This window comes from Polistes canadensis, unplaced genomic scaffold (genome assembly GCF_001313835.1).
Source record: "Polistes canadensis isolate GaletaPanama2010 unplaced genomic scaffold, ASM131383v1 scaffold_196, whole genome shotgun sequence".
NCBI classification, from domain to species: domain Eukaryota; kingdom Metazoa; phylum Arthropoda; class Insecta; order Hymenoptera; family Vespidae; genus Polistes; species Polistes canadensis.
The window spans coordinates 178,179-182,474 of NW_014569743.1; the positions used below are offsets into that span (position 1 = coordinate 178,179).

The 4,296-nt window shown below is 27.1% G+C and overlaps 1 protein-coding gene across 4 annotated transcripts in view; it reads left to right on the top strand.

Moving 5' to 3' along the window:
- The window catches only part of LOC106789669, a 225,508-nt gene that overhangs the window by 118,908 nt on the left and 102,304 nt on the right, over positions 1-4,296 (top strand). The gene's annotated exons all lie outside the window — the stretch shown is intronic.

The window sequence follows — 4,296 nt, forward strand, 5'->3', positions numbered from 1 at the left end:
TATATATAATACATAATATTTATTAAATGTGTAAAACAATGAAAATATAATATATATATATAATTGTGCGTTGTATATATAGGTAATGTCTCTGATTAATTTTGTTATAAATAAATTGTATATTTACGAACATTTAATCAATTATATCTCTCGTCCACAAAATTATAATTCTTAATGATAAGGTATCACAGGGAACTTGTACATAAAAAAGAAGTAGAACTTAATTTAACTAAGTTGAACGTTTCGTCCCTTTATTGGGATTTCTTCAGCAACTGAAAATTTTATTATTATTTTTGATATTACGACATACATTAGGCTCATACAATATAGAATTTTATTACATTACGAACATTATTTGTTGATAAATGGTATTAAGTATGATATATCTATCAATGTGTATTATAAAAAGGAAATAATAAGATTGATAGGAAACTAATAGATGCAATTATTTTAATTGACCTTGGAAAACAAATATATTCGATCTATCGATAGATAATTGTATCCCTTGTTCATCGAGCCGGAGACACACTTGCAATTAACGAATATATTACTTTCGTCATATCTGCAATACAGTGTTAGTTATAACTATGTATATATACAGAGGTTATTCTCGAGCGTGTTTGATATGAATCATTAATTACCGGTTACACAATCAAGCCCGTTTTGTATTTCATTTAGGCGCGAGTCATAATAATTTCTAATGAACATTGATCGGTGCTTGTTGTATTTCCGGTTCGGTTAAATTGTTTAAGTATTCCAAGAGTAAATCAATGTATACGTAATTAATCTAATTATTTAATAAACGATCTATACACGAGTTTCTCAATTTAATCAAAATTTGTTTTATATTATATATATATATATATACAATATTTATATTATAATAAAATATGGGTTTACAATTTTTATTACTCCTCCAATATAAATTGCAAATTGATGTATAAAAAAATACGTATAGATTTTTCATTAAAAACATCTCTATCAATAATTCAATAATATTATACTTAACAAATATGTTTCTTACTTAATTCTTATAAATACAATACTAATTTGTTACAAATCATATATACAAATATTAGATTAATAAACACCAATCAAAAATATATAAATCAAATAATTTTCTTAAAATTACCAAAAAAGGAAGAGAAATATACAAATATTAGATTAATAAATACCAATTAAAAATATATAAATCAAATAATTTTCTTAAAATTACCAAAAAAGGAAGAGAAAGATGAAATGATTGGAAGAGATAATTTAAATCTAAAATAACGAGCATCTAATCTCCCAAAGGTAGTAAACCTAAACTAGTCACATCGAATACTCCTCTTCTCATCAGTTCGTCGAACTCAGAAACCAGACTCCGTGACCACAGGCTTTAATAAATTTATAAAGTTACACTATACCTCTCTTCCTCTTTCTCTTTCTCTCACACACATACACATACATACATACTATATAATACACCATATACACCATATACAGACTCTCTTCTATCACTAGATGAGCCTTCTACGATTAGACGCATGACACTTTCTACGGATAATAAAGCCTGGTAACATGGTCAGGTTGATCTAATTAATCCCTCCTCCTGTCATCTAGGCTACCTTACTCATAATAGGATTCGATAGTACCTGTCTATACTCATACTGTTACTACTACTACTACTCATCTAATTGATCTCTTCAACTAACATAAGTTTAACTAAATTCTTTAACATTCGAAACAAACTTTTGTGCTTTGTTTTATCTTTTATATGTGTTGTAATATATAATACGTTTTAATATGTGCTATTTTATTATCTATTGTGTTATCTTATCTTAACGATATGTTAAATAATGTCTAACATATATGCAATTGTAATGTATGCGTGTATTTTTATACATGTAATATGTATGATTTAATGAATTCGTCAAATATTTAGATTTTACATGTTACAATTAGATTTTTATTATACACGTGTACTAATTATTTTAATATTTAAATAAATCAAATATTAATTAACGAATAACTAATAGTTAAAGTATGAGAGATTGAAATATAAAATATCTTGAAAATTATAAGCATTCTTTTATATTTTTTCCTATATATCGAAAATAATATTAATTTATAAATCTAATTTTTCTATCCTAAATTCTTATAATATAAAGTATATAATAATTTTGTATAATAAATTACAAAATCAGTATAATTATATTATGATTATATTTAAATGGTAACATATATATATATATATTATTATTATTATTATTAATCCCAAATAGAATCAAAGATATATCGTAAACTTCAGTTTCCAATGTTCAGTAGTCAGTGTTGTATTAGAGTCAGCCATAAATCAGCAACGTCTAATTTCCTAAGGTCGTTGTTTAGACTACTGGAGAGACAAAATGAGAGATAGAGAGAGAGAGAGAACTATACCGATTCAATTGCACCCTTGGCACGTCCCTATTCCCTTTGCATTAGTATTGGTCTCCAATGGTAAATCACCAACGTCTAATTTCCTAAGGTCGTTGTTTAGACTACTGGAGAGACAAAATGAGAGATAGAGAGAGAGAGAGAACTATACCGATTCAATTGCACCCTTGGCACGTCCCTATTCCCTTTGCATTAGTATTGGTCTCCAATGGTAAATCACCAACGTCTAATTTCCTAAGGATAACGGTGAACAACATAAACGTTGGTCTCGCATGAAGGGACTTCAAGGTCCATGAGGACCTTCAATCGGGTATTCTCTATCTCTGTTTATGTGTATTTGTATGTGTGTGTGTGTGTGTGTATATGTGTATGAGTGTTTACACGTTTATATGTTCCCAAGCATAGTGTGTATAATAGATCTTCTGAAACAGTTCAGGGATATGAACTACTCAAAGACAAAATGGAATGGGACAAGGAGAAATCCCCATAGTTTTCGTTGTTTATGAGTTTGTGTGAAATCGAGCTTGCCAATTGAGAAAGTTTTGTTATATAGTAGATATGTTTCGATTCGTATTATTAATTTATATAAATCTTATGAAATCATTTCATTTAATTATTTGTCTTTTTGTTATATTACACATAATTATTATTATAATTATTATTTTTATTATGCGAAATTGTTATTTTTGTTACGTGGAAATAAAAGATATCTTGTTTAAATGAATATTAAAGATTTTAGAAAATATTGAAGAATAATATATAAAAAGAAACAAAAACAAATTAATATATAAGAAATGTTGAATTGAAAAATGAAATCCATTAATTAGAAGATACATTATAAAATATTTTTCTAATCGTAAATCATTTATTTATTTACAAACCTATTTCAATTAATTGTCAAATATAAATAAAATATTCCAATAAAATCTTATCAAGTATTCATCGATTTGATTTATAAAATAAATCATTGAAAAAAAAAAACAATAAAAAAAAAGAAAGAAAACAAAAAAATTAAATGCAATATATTATTGTTAATCTAAGATACAAGAAACAATACTTAAACAAAATCATATGAAATTCTACGAGAAAAAGAAAGAGAGAGAGAGAAGATGTTTTCTCGAAGTTAGAACATTGGGTGGGGGGGACAGAGGGGGAGTGTTAACGTCAAAGGAAAGAATTTTTCGACGCGTAAAGCAAGTCGAATTGCCTTTATAGCACAAGGGGGTTTCAAAGTAGCCTATACGATCATGGAACTGGAAGTTTTAAGAAAAAGGATAATCCTCATCCCATAGGATTCGTGAGGACTCGTTTGAAACGTTTTTCTCTTATGTTAGAAAGAAAAGAAAGAAAGGAAGGAAGGAAGGAAGGAAAGAAAAAAAAAAACGTGTTGGTGTAGGTTAGCCAAGAAAGGTTTGCAATGAAGAGAAAAAGATCAAAAAAAAAAAGAGAAAATGAGAAAAAGAAAGAAAGAAAGAAAGGAAAATGGCAAGTAAGGGACTTTCCGTGATTTAGTTTGGTTTCGTGTTCTAGCAAGACGATGATATCGGGTAGTAGCTCGGATAAAGTTTTAGCACGGTGTGGAAACTTCTATGATACATACACGTGCCAGGAAATTCGATAATTAAAACTGGCATGGATACGTGACCGGTGTATCGTAGATCAATAATAAAAGTTAATAACAAATAGAGTGTAACTATAACAATAATAATTATTGTTAATAAATTAAAATATCGATATATTAAAAATATCGTTCGTTCTTTTTTTTTTCTTATGAATTATTTTAATATTATTATTAATAATATGTTTGTGTATGTATATATATGAGATGAATGTGTGATGAGGGATGGTAAAATAATAAATTAAAATATCGTTCTTTTTTTT